Genomic DNA, 27,352 nt, shown 5'->3' on the forward strand with positions numbered 1-27,352 from the left:
CAAACATGGCACACACCTTGCAGGTCACCACCACTGGAGAGTCTTGTCTTTCCATAGTCTCTTTTACCTTTTTGTGTCTAGCTCTCTGGTTGTACTAGAGTAGCTTGTGCCTGGTCCTCGACTCACTGCAGGTTAAAAACAGAGTCCCAATGTTACAAAATATATAAAATAAAATAACTCTCTCTCTCTCTCTCTCTCTCTCTCTCTATATATATATATATATATATATATATATATAATGTTATCCCCCTTGACCTCCCCTGCCAGACTCCCCTGGCCAACTCCTGTTTGCTCTGCCTGTTCACTCGCTCTGATCGCTTGCTCTCTGGGAGCTTGCTTGCTTCTGTAGTCCCTCGACCAGCTGGAGCAGCTTCCTCTGCTCTGCTTAGCTGGGAGGCGGGAAACAGACTGATGCTTCCTGCCCAACAGCTGCTGGGAGTACTCAGGCCACACACCCCTGATTCAGTTGGAGAAGGAGAAGGTCAAAAGGTACTAGGCTGCTCTCCTTCCATGTTAAGGTGCACTAGGTCTGGGTTGTGGCTGAAAAAACAAAACAGACACAAAATCCCAGAAATGCCTGCTTATTTTTGTGCCAGCCCACCCAGCGTTTCAGAGATAAACTCATTCCTCAGGGACTACCTGCACTAGTCAAAAATTCCTTGTCACTGACATACCCCTCAGGAAGAAGTTTATCTCTGAAATGCTGGGTGGTCAGGCACAAAAACAAACAGGCACTTCTGGGATTTTCTGTGCGGGGGGGGTGGGTGGCCTTGCCTCTCTGAGCTGAGTCTTGGCTTCATATGCCATTAGGGTTGCCACTTGTGAATCACCAAAAGAGGAGTCACATCACCAAACAAGAAGACAAATAGAACACCTATTTCCATAACATTTGCATATGCTCATCTATATGTAGATTCTAATTTAGAAATAATTACTATAATTTAACCAGAAATACAGTACCTCTCACGACAATGTGGAAGACCGTGACCTGTGTGTCTTGCTCAGTCTGCTGTCGATGGGAAATTTCAAGGCCCAGTTCCTCCATCTGATGGTTCTTTATTTTTACACCGGACTTGAACCGGACAGCCCTCCAAACAGAGGACACCTTCCAAACAGAGGGCAGCCCTCTGGCTGCCCTTCCAATAGAGGACTGTCCTCTGTAAAAGGGGACACATGGCCAGCCTACAATATCATTGCTGCCTGCTCCACAGAGAAGGGATTGTGGTGGTTTGGGTTTGCTAGACCAGGCTGAGGCTTAGCACATCAGCATACCAAGACTGGACAATTGTTGCTGCCACCCCTGTTGAGGAAAGAGCATGTTGCCCTTTTAACAGGAATAATGGCAGTGTGCTGGGCATGGACCTAACAAGAGAGCCCTTAGGTCACAAATTATTTAAACCACCAGAGAACATCCAGAAAAATAATCCAGTAAACCTAAACTATTTTCAGACTGGGATTAAGTAGGTTCGCCCATCCCCAGTAAAACTGAATTGTGCCATGTTAAGTGGGTTAGTTATTCCACTCTGAAATTCTGAAGGCCATTTTTGTTTGCTTCAGTCGTCGTTTGATGAAGCATAGCATGCAACAGGAAACCAGTTAGTCTCCCAGGTGCACTTTTGGTCTCCTGGCTGTGACAGATGGTAATCTAACTTGTGTGACCCTCAACAGCTTCTGCCAGTAGCGACACACTGAATAACTGTACAGTTTGCACCCATGATGAAATGCATTGATGGTTACATTGCCAGTGGGCACTTCAGTCAGCCCAGAAAGAAAATAAGTGACCGGTCCTAAGGCTCATGCAACTTAGCCTTGTATTGCACCTGGACTGATGGCAAAACTGGGGTCTGTCCAGAATGTGAATTGGGGACATTATGCTCCAGCTACTCCACTATTCCACGGACGTTCATGAACTTCATTTCCAGAAGGCCTATTAGCTGGAGGACTATTGCTCCGCCCCATGGTCCTTATGCTATGGTCTGCCTTATGCTGCATGAAATGGCTGAATGAGGTCATCTGGAGATTAAGGTTGAAGGGCAATTAAACTGATGACGCCCAATTAGGGATGGCAGGGAAATCTGCAACAAATTCAGATCAGTTCGGATTTCTGTGAATTTGACCTGAGGATTCTGCAGCAGACCACCAGCTTTTTCTGAGTCACACCAATTCTGCCAACTTGCAGACCATTTTTTCACTGGGGGTGGGGGGGATTTGCACTAATTCACGTTAGTTAATCCTCATTAACTAATGTGCATTAGTGCATTTGCCCAAATGTGAATTAGCGCTAATGCAAATTAGTGGAGGTAGAAAGGAATTGTGAGAAAGAAAATTCCAGTTCTGTCAATGAGTGGATGATGGAACGAAGGACGCCAGACATTCCATGAAACACAGATGGAACGGATTTAACAAAATCCATACATCCTACACCCAACTCCATTTCTGGATTGTGTTACTATTTTAATTCTTTCGAAGCTTTGTCAGCTGCTCTGGAGATCTTTTTGGCTTAAGGGTGGGATACAAAATATTGTAATAAATCAAGATAAAGGAAAGGAAAGCAAAGGAAAGGAAAGGAAAGGAAAAAGAAGAGAAAGCAGTCCATCAATTTGCCGTTTGTTGGGATAGTTTCAGCATTCACCCAGCTTTCTGTTTGACACTTGATAAAAGAAGTTTAAAACGGCATGTTTGCAAGTTTAATTAACTCTTTGGTTCACATCCAGACTATCGCTTAGTCAAGTGGAGTTCTGCTCATGTTGGGAAAAGGGAGCAGGGAAATGATCTCCACAGGCCCCTTTGCACCTTGCAGCCCCCTGGCTCTCCCCAGAAAACTCCTCTGCAGAGCTAGGAACCCTCTGGAGCAGCCTGAAAGGTGGTGTGGGAGGCTGCGGGGTCAGGGGGAACTGGCAAACCTCCCTGCCCCCTTCCTCCAGCAGGGAGGTTCTGCTGGATACTGGTGCCTTCTGTGAATGGAAGAAACCCTACCATCTACAGAACAGCCAATCTGGATCCAACCCATAATTCATTGAACAGGAATCACTCCGTCATTTTTTTTTTTTTTACATATGTAGCTACCTGAAATACACCTTCACTCAATCTTCATGTCAGCTATTATGGAACTTGAGCTAAAATCCTTGAAATGTTGGTTTTTTTATGATTTTGTACATTATGCTGAGCATCCCTTCTACTGTAAAGGTCACCAAGAAGTGGTATAAATAAATAAAATTAAAAGGCTAGCTCAAGGAGAAGTTTATTAGTTAATGTTAGCAGGTGCAATGCACTGTACTTACATTTTTCTAGGAGAAATAGTCCTGATAAGTAAGGCATTTTGATTGTTCATTCATGCCTTGTTTAAATGGTACAGGTCATTTTTTTTGGTGGATCCTTCCGTTTTCTGCATCTCTACCTTTTAAAGAGAAAAAAGTGAGAGAAAAATATCAGAAATAGTTTTAAATATAAGGATTTACTCAATGTAGCCATCATTCATCTTCTTTTGTACTACATGCTATAAGCAGGATATTGCACTCATGTCCTACTTGTGAGCTTCCCATAGGCACCTGGGATGCTGGACCCAGTAGGCCTTTGGTCTGATCCAGCGCAGGTCTTCTTATTTGGCCTGCACAGTACACACTTATCTGGCATATGTGGTCATGTAGTCTCTTTGCAACCAGACCTGGGCAGACAAGAACTATCTCAGTACAGAGATGACCTGCTTGGGAAGAGAAGTGAGTTGTCCAAAAGTCAAGGACATTACTTACCAATATGAAGAGCCTCTTGTTTATTGTTACTAACCCTGGAAAACTGAGTTCAGGAATAAATAACAGGAAACAGAACTAAATGGAGCTTGTTCATGTCTGTATGCATGCATGCAAAATTTGAAAGGGCTGCACTCCTAGCAGTGGCCGTCATCCATGAGCAGTGGCAAGCACTCTGGCTGGGTGCCTGGATTGTTTGCTCACTGAGCAAGGCAGCACACCTGTGCCCTGCAAGTAATGTTAGTGCTGAGAGGTCCTGCTGTGGAAGTTTTGTGCAGTGTGGGGAGGGTGGATGAGCCGCACCGGCTCGGATCTTCACACTGAGCTTACAAGGCAAAGGAACAGAGGGTAAGTGGTGGGTTGTCCACAGTGGTGTACTGGTAAAATGTGAAGTGCAGGCACTTCTCATGACAGTCCCCATAGCCACGCTGCCAAGGAGAGTCCAAAATTGCAGGCAGTTGATCCACAGCAACATACCAGTTCTAGGAGATTTCATCGGCTACAGGTTGTTTGGAAAGCTAACGGCTCTTGACTGCCCATTTGAGACCAAGCTACCCCAAAATACTTTTTTTTAAAGGAACAATGTATTGTTGCTGGGAAACTTCATCCCCCCCCCCCCAACTACGGTGAGAATTGGAGCTGAGCTCCAAGGGAACACGGAATTTGGAGGGGGGTGGGGAGGGGGTGGCAGCTGGCATCACCATTCCTGCTGAAAAACAAGTGCCAGCGCAATATCCCTGCAAGCCCTGGCTCCGTTTCATCACTGGCTGTCCAGCACCGGAGGAAGCTCTGTGCAACTCTGCCCCAGCCATCATCCCCAAACTCTGCATGCATGACCACGTGTGAGAAGGTGTCGGTTTCTTGTTTTCTGTCTGTTTCTGTGTGAGAGTGTTCGTGTGTCTCTGTGTATACAGGGATGTGGGAACAGAGTTTCTGCAGATGTATGTGGAAGGTAGTGGGAAACTGTTTTCTACATGCTTAATTCCTTGACTCAGTAATGCAGACAGTGATTTGTCTGTCACTTCGTTCACTTTCTTAAGTGATCTACTCTGCATGTGTTTTGTATTTGCATTTTCTCCCATGGATTCACTGACTGTCTCAGCCTTAGTGTTACCCATCAGTGAAATAAATACATGTTTTCTAGAATATCCTCTAAATTCCTTACTAATATGCTTCATATTATTACTAGTTATGTGACTTGACATGTTGCCTGCAGGTGGGCTCGCCCACTGAAGTTGCCCTGCTCAAACTGGAAGCTTTCAAGAAATGGAGCACTCACTGCAGTAAGTGCAACAGGCACTGTGGATGGGACTGCAGTAATGACTGCTGGCAGCAGCCAGTCCAGAACCTGCACCTGCAGCCTCCCCCCTGAATGCTTCCCTAAGTCTTGCATCGCTGCTAGGTTTTACGCTGGTTTTATTCTGGTTGTATTGTTATATTGTGGTTTTAATGTTTTTATATTTTATATTCCTTTACTACTGCTTGTTGGTTTTAATTTCTGTGAACCGCCCAGAGAGCTTCTGCTATTGGGTGGTATAGAAATGAAATAAATACATAACTACACCATCACCAGCAGCCAGGTGAGATGTGTGTATATGTGTGTGTGTGTGTGTGTGTGTGAGAGAGAGAGAGAGAGAGAGAGACAGACAGACAGACAGAAGAAATGAAAGCAGGAGAAAACAAGATGTTTGCATGGGATTTCAATTCTCTCCATGGATTCACTTGGTGGGGGGGGGGGATCTTCATAACAACGGAATGAGAAGCGCATTGGAGTATTACCCAATACTGGATTTTCATAGAAGTGGTTTTGGTCCGTCAGGGACACACAAAGCAAGAAAAGCTGAGTGTACTGTACCTTAAAAATCCAGTTTTCGAGGGTCACACGGCGCTTGAAAGGAACATACTTCCGGGTGGGGTGGGGAGAGTATAACTGAACGTCACCAGCCTGGCAGGGGCTGTTCAACCAAAGAGAGAAGCTTGTTTACCACCCTTGTCCAGGCTCCCCTATGCTACTATTTTATTATGAATGGACAGTAACTAATTCACAATTCTAAAGGCTAGAAACAGCTCTAAAAAGGCAGGCTAGATATTCGCTCCCCATGAGAGCCCCCCACCAGTGCAAATAAACCCAATTCCAGCAAACAGGGAGTTCTAGCTCCAATCCCCCTTTCTCCTTCTCTGCTTGCAGTGACAGGCTTCTCCGCTTCCTTGGATCCCTACTGTGATTAAAGCCTTATGTGGATTTATTTAATGCCAAAGGGAAGAGGAGAATAGGGGAAAATGGGGGGTTAGGGTGAAAAATGCTCACTCTTTCCTGAAGAAGCTAAAATCCCCAATTATCCAGTGCAGCATCTGAAGGCTTCCCCTGAGAGCACCCCACCAGCCCAATTTTGCCTTATTCCAGCAAACTGTCACAGAGTTTTAGCTTCAATCCCTTTTATACTGCTCTGGGCACTTTCTCCCTTCCTGCAATGACAGGCTCCCATGATCCTGGGACCTTGACAAATCGCTACTGGAATAAAGCTCTTATGCATCAGAGAAGTGACTTTACACAACATCAGCAAAGCGATTTAACACAGCATCAGAGAAGTGAAGTAATGCAGACATCACAGAAGTGCATAATTACCGAGGCTAACTACTCCTAATGGTGAAAAGGAAGTACAGGGTGATTCTGAAGGCTCAAAATAATGCTCTAGGGCTTTGATATGTTGGAAAGGCAGGTGAGTTACTTTAGTTACCTAGGTTATCAAGGGCACAGCCAAGTGAAAGACACCCCCCCCCCCAGGAATGCCCTGATCATACCAAATTTAAAGTGGAGGGTTGGGCACACAGCAGCTGAACTGCAGGGGAGCAAAATTAAAGAAAAACAATGGAGTAAAAGTACTCTGCAAAAATGTGGCTTCCCCACAGATAAACTCTGGAGTGGCTGCAGACTGGCCACGACATCATCTGCTGCAAAGGACCTCCAAATGCAGCAAATCACCCATGAAGACAGGCCCTTGATCTGAAACCTGTGGCTTGGTTCATTTCCTTGAGTAATCTGCTTTACATGGGTTTTGTGTGTCTGCCATTCAGGGACATCCTCCATACTAGAAACTCACAGCCTCAGTGTCTATCTGTATCATGAATAAATTGTTTTCCAGAATGTCTTTTGAATGCTGAACTATAACATATATTTGCATTAAACATGTAACTTTGGTCAACTGTAGTTGCGCTTGCTTACTTAAACTACGAACGTTTAGGTTTTGATTTGTACTTGTGACTTAGTTAGAGTCTGGACTGTATTAGGTTGAATGAAACTGAGCTGGAATCATTATATGGATGTATTGCTTGGTGCCAGAGGATTTGTAAGCACTCAGAATAGCTGTACATGTTAACATAGCATTTCCTGTGGGATTCATCACTTTAGTACTGGGTTTTGTCCCCAGTTGTACACGCTCCCATGAAAGTGAGTCCCATGTTGCAGGTGGGACATGCTGAATAGCTGTACAGGCTCTGTGAACCACACAGAGAGCTTCAGCTATTGGGCGGTATAGAAATAAATAAATAAATAAAGTTGAAGACCACTCTGTGAAAACACAGTGTGTACATGGAAGCAATCAGTCAGAACTGGTTGGGAATACATAAGCAAGAAGAGAAGCACTGGGAAAACAGACACCGTAATTGTTTAATTGTTCTTTGCAGGAAGCCAGTAGCAGTACAAAGTAGTAGGCCCTTGAAGATTCCTCAGGGTTATCAGCAGCAAATCCAGATAGGGGTGTTACAGAAGCTCTAAACATACTTGAACAACTCACTGCTCTCTCTCTCTCTCTCTCTCTCTCCTTTGCCAAGTCTTTTTGCAGCTTATCTCTGGCAAGAAGGACATACTAAGCAAGATTTGAAACACACACACACACACTTTATTATGTCCTTTCCTACAATCCCTGCCCTTCTTCTTCCCCCATCTTCCTCTTGTCCTTTATGCTTGAGCATAGTGGAAAGCTGAATCTTGAAGTCCAGTATAAGGAAACCCTAGAAATATAGACCCCCAAACCCAAGCAGTGGAGTATGCGGCAGCTATAAGGATACAAAACCTTCCTTTCTGGCACCCACAGTCCTTTCCAATACACATGAACGAGAATGTTTATGACTTTCAGTTTCAGCGTATACCCACTGATGACAGCAGGCACTTGACCTGGACGCCCACACTGTGCCACGAAATGGTTGTCAATGCACTGGTGCAGGATGTCGACAAAAAGTTTGAACTCTGCCTCTGTTTTAGATTTTGAATTATTTCCCCACCGCTACCATCACGTCAGCTAATGCCATTATTTTAAAATTCATTTAAGTTTCTAATCTCCTTGAGAACTGTACCATTAATTTGGAGCCACCTTTTTTTTGCTTTGTTACCTACCTGCTGAAGATGCAAAGATGCCCACTTCTATGATCTAGTACACATGTATGTTTATCTTTGGTAAAAAGGTAAGTGTGACTAAGAGTGCAATCCTATGCATGTTTAGACAGAAAAAAAAGTCCTACAACTCCCAGCATTCCCCAGCCAAATTGAAACATTAGCTACCTGGCAAGGCAAAACCCTTCCAGAATACAAAGGTCTTCCCTAACTAGTAGAAAACAGCACAAGAGGAGGCCAGTGGAACCTCATGGGACAAGGTGTTCTCCAACTTGGGTGCTGCCACACAGAAGGTGCTCTCTCTAGTCATCACCAACCGTGCTTTCACCGTAGGTGTGTCAGGGAAAAACTGGAGGCTAAAATTTCAGGGTTCCTGGCAGTAAATACCCAGGCACACCTACTTTAAAAAGCTCCAGTTTGGCCCAGATGTTGTAGGTGAGGTTTCTTTGGGAACTAAGACCAGGGTGTTCACATTCACCCAGATATACTTAAATTCTACAAATAAGGACTAAAACAACGACATAAGCTAAATGAAGACTGCTTTTATCTCTCATGCCTGCCTCTGTTGTATTTTACTGATTTTATTATATCATACTTTTAATTGATGTAGGCTGGCTTGAGCAATGGCATCAGAAAGGTGTGGTGAAATATTTGTGCTGCAGCAATTGAGGTCTTTTCCACTCATAATTTCATTGTCATCCATTTTGGCCAACTGCTTCATGGAGTCATGTGATTTGATCAAATCCTTGTATTGGCCAATTAAGTTTTGCATTTCCTTGGATATGCTCTGTCATTTCATTTACTTGCTCAGCCATTTAGTTTGATTTATTCAGTGATCATCCATGAGAACCTGAGAATGTCACCATCTGAATCAGTGGTATTTGATGAGTACCAATGTCAATTCAATTGTCATTCAATGTCAATGTCAATTGAAGAACGTAGGGAAAACCACTAAACCATTCAGGTATGACCTAAATCATGTCCCTTATGAATATACAGTGGAGGCGAGGAATAAATTTAAGGGATTAGACCTGATAGATAGAGTGCCTGAGGAACTATGGACAGAGGTCCATAACATTGTTCAGGAAGCAGCAACTCAATCCATCCCAAAGAAAAAGAAATGCAAGAAAGCAAAGTGGCTGTCTGATGAGGCTTTACAAGTCGCTGAGGAAAGAAGGGAAGCAAAAAGCAAGGGAGAAAGGGGAAGATATATCCAACTGAATGCAGAGTTCCAGAGAACAGCAAGGAGAGACAAGAAGGCCTTCTTAAATGAACAATGCAAAGAAATCGAGGAAAACAACAGAATGGGAAAGACTAGAGATCTGTTCAAGAAAATCGGAGATCTCAAGGGAATGTTTTGTGCAAAGATGGGCCTGATAAAGGACAAAGAAGGCAGGGACCTAACAGAAGCAGATGAGATTAAGAAGAGGTGGAAAGAATACACAGAAGAACTATACAGGAAAGATCTGAATGTCCCTGATAGCCATGATAGTGCGGTCACTGAACTTGAGCCGGACATCCTAGAGAGTGAAGTCAAGTGGGCCTTAGGAAGCATTACTAACAACAAAGCTAGCAGAGATGACAGTCTTCCAGCTGAGCTATTTAAAATCCTAAAAGATGATGCTGTTAAAGCGGTGCACTCAATATGCCAACAAATTTGGAACATTCAACAGTGGCCACAAGACTGGAAAAGGTCAGTTTCCATTCCAATTCCAAAGAAGGGCAACGCCAAAGAGTGTTCAAACTACCATACAATTGTGCTAATTTCACATGCCAGCAAGGTTATGCTCAAAATCCTACAAGCTAGGCTTCAGCAGTATGCGAACCGAGAACTACCGGAAGTACAAGTTGGGTTTCGAAGAGGCAGAGGAACTAGAGATCAAATCGCCAACATTTGCTGGATCATGGAGAAAGCAAGAGAATTCCAGAAAAACGTCTATTTCTGCTTCATTGACTATGCTAAAGCCTTTGATTGTGTGGATCACAACAAACTCTGGCAAATTCTGAAAGAGATAGGGGTACCAGACCACCTTACCTGACTCCTGAGAAACCTGTACAAGGGTCAAGAAGCAACAGTAAGAACCAGACATGGAACAACTGATTGGTTCAAAATTGGGAAAGGAGTACGACAAGGCTGCATATTGTCGCCCTGCTTATTTAACTTATATGCAGAGTACATCATGAGAAACGCCAGGTTGGATGAATCACAGGTCGGAATTAAGATTGCCGGGAGAATTATCAACAACCTCAGATATGCAGATGATACCACCCTAATGGCAGAAAGTGAAGAGGATCTAAAGAGCCTCTTGTTGAGGGTGAAAGAGAAGAGTGCAAAAGCTGGTTTGAAACTCAACATTAAAAAAACGAAGATCATGGCATCTGGCCCCATCACTTCCTGGCATATAGAAGGGGAAGAAATGGAAGCACTGACAGATTTTATTTTCTTGGGCTCCGAGATCACTGCAGATGGTGATTGTAGCCATGAAATTAAAAGATTCTTGCTCCTTGGGAGGAAAGCTATGGCAAACCTAGACAGCATAGTGAGAAGCAGAGATATCACCTTGCCGACAAAGGTCTGCATAATCAAAGCTATGGTTTTCCCAGTAGTAATGTATGGCTGTGAGAGCTGGACTATAAGGAAGGCTGAGCGTCGAAGAATTGATGCTTTCGAACTGTGGTGCTGGAGAAGACTCTTACGAGTCCCCTGGACTGCAAGGAGGTCAAATCAGTCCATCCTAAAGGAAATCAACCCTGAGTGCTCATTGGAAGGACAGATACTGAAGCTGAAGCTCAAATATTTTGGCCACCTAATGCAAAGAGAAAACTCTCTGGAAAAGACCCTGATGCTGGGAAAGACTGAAGGCAAAAGGAGAAGGGGACGGCAGAGGATGAGATGGCTAGATAGCATCACTGATGCAATGAATATGGACTTGAGCACACTCCAGGAGACAGCGCAGGACAGGAAGGCCTGGCGTGCTATGGTCCATGGGGTCGCGAAGAGTCGAACACGACTGAACGACTGAACAACAACAATGTCAATTCAAATATTTTCTGAAATATTGTGACGTTAGTAGGATGAATGCCTACTAATAAACTACTAGCCAAGAATTGAGTTGCCCAGACAATGAAGGTTTAGTCAATCCGGTGTAGCAGAAACTCATTCTTTAAGCATTAACTAAGGGGTTTTGGAACCAGTTGCAAGGTTCTTTTAGCTTACACCAAAAAAGCATTGTGTGGTAATGCTTTATATTTGGAAGTCAAACTCACAGCATGAGCTCAGCTATTGCTATGAGAGATATATGTGATTATCCAGCGTTAGATTAGAAAAGCTGATTTAGGGATTCATAGAAAAGAAGCATGTACCTTCTCTAAAGGTTAACTTTGAGTTATACAAAATGCATTAAAGATGAAATGCTCCCTGCCAGTATTAAGACTCTTCAGAATTTCACAATGAATGAGCAACATGGCATCAATTATTTACGGAGGGCTCCATAGCATTGCAGTTCCAAAGTAATATTGAGATCTATGTATCCTGAAGGTTGCTGGAATGGAAAAAAATGTTGCCAGTGATATTTGGTGGAATAAGTACAGTAGAAAGGTCATCATGAGAGGAGGTATAAAATTTCAGGATATCTTGGTCATGAAATTCAGCTGAAACAAGATCAGAAATTATTCATCAGCCCTCAGAGTGAAACGGTGCATCGACAACTCTATAGTGAACTAAATTTCACTTAGGTTTTTGTTTTAAGGGGAAAACTGAAGGCAAGTGTGGAATCATCAGCACAAAGTTTTCAGATTTTCCCCACAGTATAATGTTGTTTTGACAGGGTTTTAAGTTTCAGCTGGCAGCATCTCCCAAAAGAGTTTTCCCCACCCACTTTTTCTTATACAAAACAGAGTTTAGTTCTCTCTCTCTCTCTCTCTGTGTGTGTGTGTTTGCCTGAAGCAATCAGGAATACTAAGTTTTCCTAATAGCTATTCACATTTGATTTTCATATTATTGCTCTTCAAGGTTTGCAATGGTATTTTAGTTTTAATTTGACAGAAATTAATAAGTAGATGGGGAAGAAATTGTACATCAGGCCTGCATGGCAGTAACTGTCACACTTCCTAATTTGTTAGACAATAGGAATAATCTACCACTTCCAATTTAGGCTCAGCAAAATAAACACATGTATATTAATGATCTTCAAATATTTCTGTGCAGCCAAGCATGTCGCCTTTATATAGAACAGCATCAGATCAATAATTAGTGGCCATACATTTTAATAACCTGAGTTTTCATTAGTATTGGTAGTTTGTTTTTTTGTTTTTGCATTTTGCATTGTAATGTTTCACAAGTTTAGGAAATTTGTTTTATCTGAAGGATAAAATATTAATAAATAAAATTCACTTCACGTTGAAATACATGAAAATCACTTCACATTGAATTAACACCTTCCAAATGAAATATGCAAATATTCGGTAGAACCTATGTTTATAATAATAGGATGACGTTCATAGAAAGCTTGCAGAAGAAGTCCCATTTAGTACTACTTTGCTCAGCACGTTAGTATTCTCCATGGTACTTAATTATTCACTGTTCTAGATTTTAAATTAAAAACAAATACCATGCATGAATGATAATTTGTGTGTAAGGATGGCAATACACTCTCAAGTCCAACATACAGTACATTCCCTTTAGGTGTGTGTTTTGTCTGTGGTGCCTTCTCTTGAAATATATATGGATTGCTACGGATTAAAACAAATTTCTTAAGGGGTTAAAATAAAAGCGATGGAAAGGAACAAGCTGAAATTGCTATACACTGAAGGTTATTATTATTTATTATTATTATTATTATTATTATTTACAATCAATATTTACATATAGCTCCATATCAGAAGATTTCAGAGCACTGAACAACAAAGACAAAAGAATAAAACACCAGGTTAAAACAGTTAAAACATTTTTTTTAAGGCAAATTCCAATAAGGTTGAATTTAATAAACTGCGGCTGGTCATGCAAGGAAGGCCTCTCAAAATAACAACGTCTTCAGGAGGCACCGGAAGGAACACAACGTTGGTGCCTGCCTGACCTCCAGGAAGGGAGCCACCCCGCTGAAGGCTCTCTTCCTGGTGGACTCCAACCGGGCCATAGGTCCATGTGGAACCACCAGGAATATGTTCTCTGATGACAGTGACTGGGCAGGTCAGTAATGAAGAAGGCGCTCTCTCGGGTATCCTGGTCCCAAGTTGTTTAGGGCTTTGTACATTAGTACTAATGCCTTAAATCTGGCCCAGTAGCGAACAGGCAGCCAGTGCCATTCCCTCAGTACAGGAGTTACAAGCTGAAAAAGGGCAGCTCCCAACGACAGCTGAGCTGCTGCATTCTACACTAGCTCCAGCTTCCAGACCAGCCTCAAGGGCAGCCCCACATAGAGTGTATTGTAGTAATCCAGTCTTGAGGTTACTAATGCCTGTACCACTGTGGCCAAGCTATCCCTGTCCAGGAGAGGCCGTAGCTGGCAAACCACTCCAAGCCGCCGCAGCCACTTGGGCCTCCAGCGACAATGATGGATCTAGGAGTACCCTCAGGATACAAACCTGATCTTTCAGAGGGAGTGCAACCCCATCCAGAACAGGCAATGAGCCTATCTCCCAGACTCGGGAACCACTCACCCACAGGGCTTCCGTCTTGCCAGGATGCAGCTTCAGTTTATTGGCCCTGCCTCTCTGAGCCCATTACTGAGTCTAGGCACTGATTCAGGACTTGCAGAGCCTCTCCTGGTTCAAATGTCACAGGGAGATAGAGCTGCATGTCATCAGCATACTGATGGCATTTAGCTCCAGATCCCCTAATGACTGCTCCCAGCGGCTTCATATAGATGTTAAACACTGGGGACAAGATGGTACCTTGCGGGACCCCATAGCTCAATTGCCAAGGGGCCAAGGAAAAGTACCCAATGTTCCTCTCTGAAATTGGCCCTGTAAGTAGGACCGGAAGCACTGTAGCACAGTGTCTCCAATACCCATCCCATGGAGTTGATCCAAGAGGATACTATAGTCAATGGTATCAAAAGCCAATGAGAGACTGAGCAGAATTAACAAGAGTGCACTCCCCCTGTCCCTTTCTTGATAAAGGTCATCCATCAGGGCGACCAAGGCTGATTCAGTTCCATAACCAGATCGAAACCCAGACTGGAATGGGTCTAGATAATCAGTATCCTCCAAGAGCACCTGCAGTTGCTCCGCCACAACCCTCTCAAGTACGTTCCCTAGAAAAGGGGTATTTGCAATTGGGCGGTAGTTGTCTAATACCATTGGGTCCAGAGTGGGCTTCTTCAGGAGTTGTCACACTACTGCCTCCTTAAGGACAGCAGGGACCACCCCTTCCTGTAGGGAAGCATTTATCACTCCCTGGACCCACCCACGCATCCTCCCTCAGCTAGCTTTTATTAGCCAGGAAGGGCAGGGATTGAGAGGGCATGTGGTTGGTCGCATTGCTGCAAGCACCTTGTCTACATCATCAGGCTGCAATAACTGGAGCTGATACCACAAAGTCAGGCAGATGGTGGCATCAGACACCTCAACTAGAACTGCACTAACAACAGTGTCCAGTTTGCTGTGGAGACAAGCGATCTTGTCCTCAAAGTGCAATGCAAAGAGGTCACAGTGGGTCCTCAATGGGGCCAGGGCCCCATTTACTGGGGAAGGTGTTAACAGCCCCCGGACCACCTGGAAGAGCACCGCTGGACAGCTACTTGAGGACACAGTGGAGGCAGCAAAATAAGCCTTCTTTAAAATAATAAAGTTTATTATTAACTTTAAAATAAGCCCGCACTGCCACACAGTTTCAAACATTTTATTACTAAGCACATGTGGAAAAAAAATGCAAGAGATACTACCTTTGTAAGTGGAGAGTCAGCTGTTCAAAGTTTTCATGCTGCATTGTCTTATTTTTAAAAGGTTGACCAAAGAGGTATTCCCTAAAAGTCTTAATGAGATAGAAGACACATAGTCCATGGCAAACCCCTGATACTGCTAGCAAAATATTTCAACAAAGCTGTAACCCTATGCGAACTTACCTGGGAGTAAGTCCCACTGAATTCTATGTAACTTGCTTCTGAGTAGACATGTATAGAATTGCACTGTAAGTTCTTGATCAAAGCATCACCAAAATAATCACGCTAAAGACAAATGTCTTTGTAACAGTGACGGCCATTCACATAACCGTTTAAGTAGTACTTGAGTATGGAAAATGCTACTCAAAATGGAACAGTAGACAACTGCATTACTGCCTCACCATTCAGTCTGGGTACACACACACACACACACACACACACACACTTTATGTATATCTATCTATCTACACACACACACACACACACAAAATCAGCATCTAGGACCATGGAGGGGTATTCAAACAATTCCTTCACCACCTCCACATGACTTAAGTCTCAGACGTAATGGTATGAATCAGCCCTTTCCCCCTTTTTAATAGCTAGTTCTGGCATTAGTGCCCCTTGAGCTACTTTGCATGGTTTGTCACCAATGGATTTTCCCAAGAAAGGGCTGCTACAAAGTAAATTTAGTATTTGTTTATTACCAATACTACAAACATTCCCCCAACTGGCAGTGGGTGGTGGGTGATTGTTTCAGTTCACTTCATAGCAATTTGAAATAGTTGCCGAAACCCAATAAGGTTACCAGTTTGCCACTGAACTTTGGAGAAGTCCCTATTCTATGTGTCCCATTGCTTTCTAAGTAAAACCTAGAGTGCTTTCCTTTCAATACCACCTGTATGCCATATCAGTACACCAAGGTAGCATTCTGAACTGTCTCTATATTTGTGCAAAAGCATGGAAGCATGCATTTGAAAATATTCTGTTGCAGTGCTTTCGGGCAGAGGGCTACTAGGCTACCAATGAGAAGGCACTGTGCAGCTATTCATCTTTTCTTTCTTAATGGATTTTCTGCAACAAGAAAAAAGATGGAAGAAGCCATGATAAAATGTGGGAAGGTTGCAAGTTGAAAATGATGTTGTCTGGGCTCCCTGTAAGATTCCATGAATTTCATGGTGCCATAAAAGCCTCATATGGAAGCGCCCTTGCTATAACAGTACTTTTGCACAAGAACACTGCTGAAAATAATAATTATTTGAAAAAGTAAGCAATACAAATAGAGACCATGAGATGATGCTTGTAAGAAGATTGGTGAAAATGATCATAGATGGGAAAGAAACAAAGCCTGAAGGCAATGGTGTAACCACGTCCTTAGTTTGCCAAAGAGGATTTTGCTAGAGTGTTAAGGTGTGGGACTAGATTACCTTTGAGATCATCTTCAGTCACACAATTCTAGGACTCCATCATTCTTATATGTGTTGCTATCTACTGTAAAGTTTGTAACATGTACCCTAGGGGCCACATAGGTAACAAAGGATGCAGTCTAACAAGCAAGTAATGTCCCGTAGCATACACACACGTATACCCCAACATGGTTTTGGTACAGATTACTTTGGAGCAGAATTCCGTGGACTGCACCCAAGGTAATAATTTATTACAATGGCAATGAGGAACGGATCTCACAGAAAATTATATGCAGGAACTGTGGTATGATTGTTTTGTCATCTCTCTAATGAGAGAATGGTGTTCTTCTGGTTAGGCTTACTCCCATTGTTTCACATTCAGAGAGCTTTAATAAAAAAAATTAAAAGGAAGGAAAAGGAAGGATAAAAATAAGGCAGTATTATCTCAGTAACATATTCCTGTTAACTGGGGAAGCAAATCTAGTGATCTGGTCTTAAATTAATACCAAGGGACCAAAATGTGGGACATTAATAATCTTCTCTACATATATTAGGACCAACTGATAGCTTCTTCTCAGTGGCTCAAAAGTTTTATGCAAAGCAGTGAAAAAAACTGACCTCTGGTTTTTGAGCTTGCTCCACTTGAATTTTAAATATTTAGATGGTTAATAATTATATGAAAAGGTATGAACTATAGCAGAGATAGATGGACAATAAAGCCCTACATGTGAAGATGTGCTCACACTCTTTTTTTGCCCATTGGCTATTGCTCCTGTAATGCATAGAATCTCATACCTATTTCCCTGAGAGTTTAACAATGTTGTGTGTATGTGTGTGTGTAGGAATGTTATATATTTTCATGCAAGTCGAGTGCTACCTAGATTTTTAAGAGTAGTAAAGAGTTTAAGAGTGAATGTAACTGAATAAAGTGCAATTCACTGCACATGACCTGGCTGCCGCAAATTGTCCTTTGTTACCACTTTCTCCCCATGTTATTGAACTTGGCTGTTCAGTCATTGGTTTTCCCTGGAGCATGAAACCATATCCGTGTGCCGTTGTCTTTCTGACACAAGCTCAGCAGGTGTCACAATATTCCCGCGAGGTAAAGGCTAGACCTGGCAGTTCACAAGGTGTCCTTGGAGAGGTATTACCTGTTGACTGAGATGCTAATAACAGCTAGGAGTTATTGCACTGCACCTAGTTATTTGCACCTGCACCTAGTTATTTGAATATAAGTTATATTCCTTAGAAAGACTAGCAAACTATATTTGATAATGTGAGGTACGATATACTCTTGAGTATTGTCTATGTGGAGGGGCAGCACACGTTCAAGGTCTAAGGCAGAGCTCCCCCTCCACCACCTCTTGCTACTTGAGATCATGATTTAAACGAGATAGGAGGAACTGGACTTGAGATGTTATGCATGCAACATATGTGCTCTACCACTGAGCTGTGGGTCTTCCCCTAGTGACCTCTGAACCCCCGCCTTATAGGAACAAGGTATGAAAAAAATGCCTATGCTGAATCAAGGGAGTTGCTGACTGAAAAGAGTGGATCTAACGTTATGAAGAAACTTAAAAACAATTCAAGCATCAATACCCAGGTTCTAAGTGTTAGGACTTCCGTAACATTTTGTGTCACCTCCCCCTTTACCTGAAATGTCAAATGTAAACTGAACTAGTGTTGAGGCATTGAAACAGGTGGCCTGGATGTTCAGTCCTTATTAAATAACATCTATTTTATTGTGTATTGACAATCAGGTAGATGGGGGGGGGGATTCAGATCAGAGAGATGGAGGGCAATAATGGGGAGAAAGTCCCCTTAGGCCACTTGACTGATATTTCTAAGATCAGAACATCTTCCTTAAATATGACATAGCTTCATATTCTCAGGTCACCAAGGCTTATCACAGGAGCAATTCATATGTGCATTCAAGGGTTTTAATGTTCTATATATTTTAAATTGTTTTATTATGTGTTGTTTGGTTTTAATTTTTGTGAACCGCCCAGAGAGCTTCGGCTATTGGGCGGTATAGAAATGAAATTAAATAAATAAATAAATAAGGGGGCAGACTTTGCATGAGATGGGCTGAAGGTCCCACCTAAGGTGTATGGTGCAATCTGGTGGCAGCATTTGCTTATTATAATAATTTATATCCCACCTCCTTATACTTCATGCCCAAGGCAGCAAACAACCATAAAAACACAGTAACATCACAAATCATAATAACAAAAAAAGATAACATATTTTGGGCCTTAACTCACTGATGGCTAGTGAGGGAGTTCACAAGCAGTTCACCAGCAGCACCCACTGCATGTCAACTGATAAGCAAGAAGTATTTACAGCCTTAATTTCTGGTGTCAGAAGGCAACGGTGGAGCCAGGTGACACAGCCTGCACTGTGCAAGGACACAGTTACTGACTAGAGAGTTCCTGCTGATAGCAGCCCATGCTGGGCAACTGTCCAATGAACAAACATGTGCTTCACTCTCAATTGCCACACAATGTCCATCAGTGGTCTCGTCTAGCAAAACTCCTAACCAGAGACTGCTGTCTTAACCTCACCAGCTCCAGCTGCTTGCAGCAATATTGGGTACATGCATTGCACAGAGATTTCCTCAACAACTGCTTGCTCTAGCCTGCAGAAGGCTTCAAGCCTAGCCTTCTTGCTGTGGGCCATCAAATGAGTGCTGCCCTGTGTGCGTTCTGGAGATAAGAGAACTGTGCAGTGTGTATGGTTGCAAGTCTGAACATCTTACAAACCTGCTTTCCAGACAATTACTAGTTCCTTAAGCTCTCTGCTTACATCTTCAGAAGCAACGCACAATTCCAACAAGGATCATTTTAAAATGTTTTAAAGTATCAAAAACAATAGAACTATAGGCCACTTGTTTCAAAATGATATGTTTATGAAATTCATAACACTACAAATGAGCTAACAGGGAAAACTAACTTTTAAAAATTACTTGCAGTTAAATTATATTAGAAATATTTCTAATAATATTTATTACCCAAGATCACCAACAAAAAATGGGCTTTAATTACAGTCGAGGTTATTTAAGGAGCTATGGAAGGTAACACAGACATTTTTTATTAAAAAAAATAGGTGAGGATTCCCAAGGATCTCTCTAGAAGAATGGAAAACCCCATATGTTATGCTTGGGCCATAGGTGAACTTGCATAAGCTAGAGAGGCTTGAAGAATTTGATCTTTGCGAATTCTGATGAGAACAGACTAAAGCTGCACCCCCAGGACTAATGTGCAGGTTGGAATGTAATTATCCTTCAGATTATGCACTTCTCCAAATTTTACAGTGTAATTCTTGGTTCCAAAAAATACCAAAATAATATGTTAGAAATGCATACATGTATATAAAATATGCTTATAAATGCATATTTTGTGAGAAAATGTGTTCAAAAATATGTATTAATATACACATTTATCTACGGAGGTTTTTGGCAATTGCATGTTAATGCAGAAACAGGATGAAACAGATTTAGGAATAGAACACATGCGAAATTGGCATGAACCAGAAACGGATGCCTCCATCCTGCCCATAAGCTAACATAATCAACTCTGAAGCAGGAGTTCTGACAGAATTTGGTCCCAAACAGATCAGGAGACAAAATGGAAAGATTCAAGGAAAGCCAGGCTGTAAAGCTAGTATTTGGCAGCTAAGGTTAATATTGGTGTTTTGTTTTGTTTTTTCCTGACAGAGGGTCTCTGCTGTTAAAAGCTGTGTAACAGGCAGAAATAAAAGAGTTGCAGATTTCCCATTTAATATGGCAGGAAAGGCAATACATGATGAATGTCTGCCTTTTCATGTAGCTGTTAAAGTTGTAGAGCCTCTGTAAAGGAAAAGTGGAAACCTAAGGCAGCCTTCCCCAACTTGGCTCCTTCCAGATGTGTTGGACTACAACTCCCAGCATCCCTAGCCAACCAAGCTGGGAGCTGTAGTCCAACACATCTGGAGGGCACCAGGTTGAGGAAGCCTGCCTTAGTGGCATTTATTCTTCAGAGGGGGCGATTGCTGCTGCAAAAGAAACACTCATTAATCACAGTGTAGTTGAGAATAGGGTGCTGCTCTTGAATATTCATTTGCATATCTTAATTTACTTACATACACATTTTAAATAGCACTAAGGACTATTTATTTATTTATATTTATTTATTGCATTTATACCCCGCCTTTTTTCCTCTTGCAAGGAATCCAAGGCGGCTTACATTATCCTCCTCCTCCTCTCCATTTTATCCTCACAACAACAACCCTGTGAGGTGGGTTGGGCTGAGAGTCTGTGACTGGCCCAAAGTCACCCAGTGAGTTTCCATGGCCGAGCGGGGACTAGAACCCGGATCTCCCAGCTCCCAGTCCAACACTCTTGCCACTACACCACACTGGCTGGTTTTTTAAAGCTCCAGTGTAAACAAAAATCCCAGCTCAAGGTGGTTTGTAACCGGACAGGTGGCTCCTAACAATATCGTAATATCATACAATTTGTTCCTGTAACAAGTAGCCCAATGTTATATTTATAGTATCAAACACCCCACTCAAAAAGTCTTCTCTGTTCTCAAAACTGAAGTATACTGTGTGTAAAGAATAGGAGCAGTAAAATGGGATATTTTCCCCCCTTATGGGAAAGTGTTCTCTTGTAATCTTTGCCGATCTGAGAAATGTAACAAGTACATGAAAATTACAAGCTGCTATAAAAATTACTGAGACTAAAACTGCCATTTTATCCTGCATTAGACCCATTTTACCATTGTTAGAGGAATACATCTCTGCAATTTTAAAATTATGTGAGTAATGACAGAAAGACTCATAACTGCAATATTTATCTTTCAATTTCAGATTAGGACGTTCCTTAAGACTTGGAAAGATGACACATGATGGTGCTTTTTGTGGGCATTGCAGAAAAGTTTCACTGGCAAGAAATGCATCTAGATTAAAGCTACTGATGATGTAGGATTTAATTTTATCTGTTTTGCATTCATAGTATAATAAATAAAAAAGGACTTTAGCTGCCACCAAAGAGCTGCGCCAGCTACTAACAGAAATTCAATTTATAGTTGCATATTTTTTAACAGTGAGCTTTAGAATGCATTTGATTAAATTCTGCTTTCCTATGGACTTAATGAGAATTTTAATTCTCAAGAGATTTTCTGCAGGCCCAATGGTAAAATGAGACTACCGAGTCTCAGCGAGTGCAAGAAGCTGACTCCTTTGAACATAAATAAAATCCATAAGTGTGCCTGCATATATTTTAATATTGCCGTGATACATATTGGCAGAACAATAAATAGCACAAGGATTTACAAGCCATTCACTCTCCGTTTCCCACTATAGAAAAAAAGATCTCTATTGTGTCTGTTCTCCAGAGAGACAACACAGCTTTTTTTTCCAGAAATCCATTATTAACAGTGGATTAGGTAATTTAGGCTGCTTTAAAAATAAACCCTCAAAAATCATAGAAGTCCCTGATGATGGTTTAGCAAGCTAGCTATCTTATACTAGCAGTCCTATACTCACAATCTTATACAGGTCAAAGGGGCTTAATTCTGAGAAGATCTGTACAGAATTGCACTGTAGAATTGCATGGCATATTATTATTAATTATATTTCTATACCGCCCAATAGCCGAAGCTCTCTGAGTGGTTTACAAAGATTAAAAACATTAAAAATACAATATGCAGAGACGAAAAACCATTTACCTAAAAAAACACATGAACAGACAATATACACAAAAGAAACATATATCTAAAACAACTTCAAACAAACAATCTCAAAAGCAAACAACCATGACCATAAGACATTCCAGGATTGATTAAAACTTATCATATTCTGCCGAATGCCCTGGAGAAGAGAAAGGTCTTAACCCGGCGCTGAAAAGATAACAATGTTGGCGCCAGGCAGGCCTCGTCAGGGAGATCATTCCATAATTTGGGAGCCACCACTGAAAAAGCCCTCCCCCTTGTCGCCGTCTTCCGAGCTTCCCTCGATGTAGGCAGCTTGAGGCTCTTGAGATTGCTGAACATGGATTAGTAAACACTTAAATATGATTTAATCATTATTAGCCACTGTTTGCACACAGCCTCAGCAACTACAATAAGCTATGAGGGATGATATTTTTCCTTCCAATTATTTTCAGGTATGTCATTTAAAGCATTTCCATACTCCTAGGTTAATTCTGGTATCTTACCAACATTATAACACTGATTTATGATATTTTGGCATTCATCCAATTTAATATTTTAATGCATACTTGAATTCAGGAAACATTTGGTGCACCTAGTCTGGATTTCATCTAAATCAGCCTTCCTAAACTTGGTGCCCTCCAGATGGGTTGGACTACAGCTTGCATCATCTCCAGCCAGCCAACGGCCCTTCTAAACTGAGCTGATCTAGATTAATTATCCCTGGCACCCTCACCTGTACGCTGCTTTGATTTCTCTCTGGCAAGGTAGGACAAGTTGGTGACTGATTGCCTTGTGACTGCATGGGGTAATTAAGGATTCTGACTCTTCTCCACCCCACCCCCCTCCATAAGCTTTCCTTATAACTCCATTCTCATGCTGGTAAAGACTAGACCTGTTCTGCAAGTGTTAAAGGTACAGAGACCCATGCAAGAAAAGGGTGGCAGCCATGTACAGTTTAGGAATGCCAACTCTGCAAGGAAGAAATACTGGCCAGAAACAAATGAACAAAAACAGAAGAGTTTGAGTTGTGGGAGGATGATATCTGATACATGCTGGTCTGTGATCTGAGCACTCACTTAGCAGTGGATGGTGAACTACCAGGAAACATCAGAATGTGATCAAATAAAGCCCAGTAGACAGCATTCTAGCCCCTTAGCTTACTGCTTGTGACAGAGCTGGAGATTACTCAAGCTCCTTTATGTAGTCACACACCCTTTCAGGGCCCAGATCAAATGTCTTGGTAGTGTTTTTTAGTGGTTAGGTCACATGGGGAGAAAAAGGCCCTCTCCCTTGATTAGAAACCTCAATCATACACTTCTCATCCAAATCAGAAGACAAAATAATGTATTATATTAAAAAGCTTTTACAGAGACAGAAGAACAGAGGATGTACTTATACAGAAAACAACCCTAAGCCATTGACAATTTGATCTACACAGACTCAGACTTACTCCCACTAGTCACCAGGGAATGCCTCACAAACCACCACTGCCTTCTCCTTCTCCTTCTCCTCCTCCTCCTCCTCCTCCTCAGGAGGGCACTCAGGGTCCAGAACAATAACACAGCCAGCTACCAACAAACCTCCTCGAGTCTCAAAGAAGGAGCAAAAATACCACATCCTATTATCAGGGCTAGCCATAAGAGGAGGGCAAAAGAGTGATGCTCCTGATTAGGCTGGAGTGAGAAAGGGGCCAGATGTTAATTAAGAGAAAGATACTTGGCCCAGTTCCAGCAAGCCGGCTGTCTTAAAGAGACTTGATAGAAGAAACCAGGTGTGGTAAGGCAGCCCCACACCACATTGCTAAACACAAGCGTCACGAGCATCAGTATCATAAGCAAAGCAGCATTCACTGCGTGCTTCTAGGTGAAGTTTTATTGTGCAATCACCCTCCCTCATTCATGGAATTTAATATGGTCCAGACATTGCCTTCCATTTGGAACCCTCCGTGTTTCCTCAATGATTTTGTCCTTCTATTTTCTTATCACACACACATCAAAATCTATTAAAAAGGAAAAGGTGGAATAGCTGCACAGTGCCTTTTGATCCTGTCTGGAATGTATGGGCTACGCAGCTCTGTTTCGTCTGGGTCTTGAATCAGCATTCTTGACCCTGGTAAACCTTCCAGGTTTTGGCCAGTATCCAATCGGGTGCTTAGACCACTGCCAATTCTCCGGTGCCCTGCTGATTCTGTTGCACAAGTGGCCCCCACCACCTGCTCGACGGCAATTTAGTACTTCCAGGAGCAACCCAAAATGAGTGGAAATGCTCACATCAGGGAGCCCCACTGACCTGCCTCCCCGAAACAAGCATTTCTGCTTGTTTTGGGCTTCCCCTAGGAAGTTCTAAATCTCCTTTGCATAACTTGTGGGGTCCCACTTGTACAACAGACTTGGCAGGACCCACCACTTGTGGACAAAAATCAGTGAGGTGGAAGGGAATCAGAAGGGCATAAGTGCCCCATTGGATACTGCTCTTTGAAAAGAAATGGGAAGCTGTTGTAGTTTTCCAAAGATTGTGATTCCTTTAGAAATTTCAGTGTATGCCCTTGTCACAGATTTTTTTTTAAAGCCAGAGCATTACCTCCACATAACACAATAAGCCCTTCTTGTTTAATCTCATCTTGAACAAGGTGTAAAAATACCTTTAACACCACCTTTTTCTAGATTGTTCAGGGCTAATTCAAAGAAAGCCACCACCTATCCCTGGCAGCTACATTTCCTCAGAAAGGTTCACTGTACTCTCTAGTCTATCTTTGAAAGGTGGTGTGCTCTGGACACACACAACCATGCTGCCGCAGTTTTAAATCTATCTATTTTCTTTTGTGCCTCTTCCTTTGTGCATCTGCTCTCTGGAACAAAAGGATTGTTTGTCATTTGATGCATCATTTTGGTGGATAATTAAAAATTATTTGCCATCTCATACATATATTTATGAAACTATGTTGTTGTTTATTTGGTCAGTCGCTTCCGACTCTTCGTGACTTCATGGACCAGCCCACGCCAGAGCTTCCTGTCGGCCGTTGCCACCCCCAGCTCCCCCAAGGTCGAGTCCGTCACCTCCAGAATATCATCCATCCATCCATCTTGCCCTTGGTCGGCCCATCTTCCTTTTGCCTTCTACTTTCCCTAGCAACAGTATCTTCTCCAGGGTATCCTGTCTTCTCATTATGTGGCCAAAGTACTTCAGTTTTGCCTTTAACATCATTCCCTCAAGTGAGCAGTCTGGCTTTCTTTCCTGGAGTATGGACTGGTTTGATCTTCTTGAAATGGTGGTGCAGCTAGGACTGGAGCTCGGGACTAAAGTCCAGGGACACACAGCCTGGAGGGGTGACCACCCAGAAGGTGGCAGGTGATCGAGGCAGTGGCAAACAGGGCCAGTGTCAGCACCTGGGCCAGCATGGGTATTTATAAAAAAGCATGTAGTCAGGGGGCAGCTGGCCAGGCATGTACGTGGTAATAGATGCTCATTTTATTATTTTTTCTTAAAAATATATGTTATCCTTTTCTACAACAAAGTGGTGCTTCTTCCAAAGTAAATGTGTTTAGCATCAGGGCAGCTGAAGCAAATGCCATTTTATTCCTCTAGTCATGCGAGTGCTTTGATTTAAGGGAATTTCAAGTGCAAAACTACACACGCTGAGAGCATTTCATTTTTATTAGGGTTAACAAACAGGGTGTTTGTTGTTGCTCTAACATTTCAGGAATGTAGAAGCAGTTGTAAAGCATGAAATGGTGGTGGTGGGCAGTGAAGAGAAATGCTGTGTGTTTCACAACTGAAGTAATACACATAGACATCTGAAGCTGCCCCTACCCCCATAAGACCATTAAGTCCAGGGTCTAAAATTACCTAGGTGCGCCACTGTTGACAAAACTTCTCAGAATTTGAAGAGACATTATACCTGAAGCAAAAATCTTTTAAAAACCTAAAGTAGTAGATGAAGGGGCCCCAATCTTGAGTGGAACCATGGCACATGGGCAAAGTGGGTTACACCTTCACTACCACATCATGATCCACCAGAATTATGATTTAGCATGAGAGAGAAGCTCTCTCTGGGGAGATGTTTATACATGGGAGGAAAGGTTAAAAAAAAAACCCTCTCCCCATGCACTGTGACTCCAGTCCCAGGCCCATCCCACCTGCTATTTAATGTTTTAAAAGATTCGAGCACCTGCAAGTGATGCTTTTAGCAGAATGTGTCATTTGACCCTCAGTTCTTTATCTAGAAACTTAGAGAACAATCCTGTGTCCCCTAGACAGTGTCTGGGGGAGATAGGATTTTTTGGTTTCCCAGCTCCAAGCTCGTAGACAGAGCTAGGAGCACATAGCTGGGAAACCACGCTCCCTGCCCCTCCCCCTTGTAGCGGGGGTGGAAAGAACCACCGCGGCTGCCACTCGGTGCCTGTCTGTGCTCATAACACGGAGGACAGGCAGGGTGAAAAGGGGTTTTTCCAGGGGTGGGGAGGGGAGGAGACCACAGAAGCTGTTTTAGGCAGCTTTCTATGCTGTCTCCAGCCCCATTCCCACCCCTTCCCCAAAGCTGCACTTAGACCCCCACAGTCGGGTGTCTAAGGCAAACTGCAGAGCATCCAGAGCATGGAAGGAATCCTTTCCTCTGTGCTTCAGCCACCCTACATTAGAGGAAGTCGGAGATGACCATCTATCTCAATAGGACTGTGTCCTTATTGTCTCATGGCACCATTTCAGACATTATCAAATTCTTGCCTAGAAGGTTCTTCTGTGTAGAATTACTCTGCAAGCCTGTATTGTGTGTGATGAACTTACACATGAGTTTGCCATCCTGTGATGTAGATGCATTGGAAAATCATGACTGCTTGTGGTTTCTCAGTGCACATACATGGAGACAGAAGAGTCCTCTTTAAGAGAAACAGTTGTGGAATGATAACGTCATTGTTTCTCATGGTTACACAGCTTTTATTTTTGTCCCACTGTCCTCACTAGTTAAATAGTTGTTTTGAAGTATTACAAAAAAATCTATGTATCATTAGGGGTGGAAGAATCAGTCAATTTCGGTTTCTCTCAATCTCTAATTTTTCCAGTCTTAAATCTGGTTCATCATGAACTTAGAGATTTTTTTAAACATTTCCATGAAAATTCAGAAGCATTTTTGTGCATATTTCTCCTAATACATGCATTTTTGTATGGATTTTACCTAATATACACATTTGTGGCAAGCATGTTTCCTAATATAATAAATTTTTGTATATTATTTTCTCCAGTA

At 42.4% G+C, this 27,352-nt stretch overlaps 1 pseudogene; it reads right to left on the reverse strand.

Annotated features, from left to right (window-relative positions):
- The window catches only part of LOC146348187 (NFATC2-interacting protein-like), a 50,502-nt pseudogene that overhangs the window by 16,445 nt on the left and 6,705 nt on the right, over nt 1–27,352 (reverse strand).

This window comes from Heloderma suspectum, chromosome 4, assembly GCF_057233095.1.
Source record: "Heloderma suspectum isolate Gila_16-S chromosome 4, 16-S_ref, whole genome shotgun sequence".
Lineage (NCBI taxonomy): Eukaryota > Metazoa > Chordata > Lepidosauria > Squamata > Helodermatidae > Heloderma > Heloderma suspectum.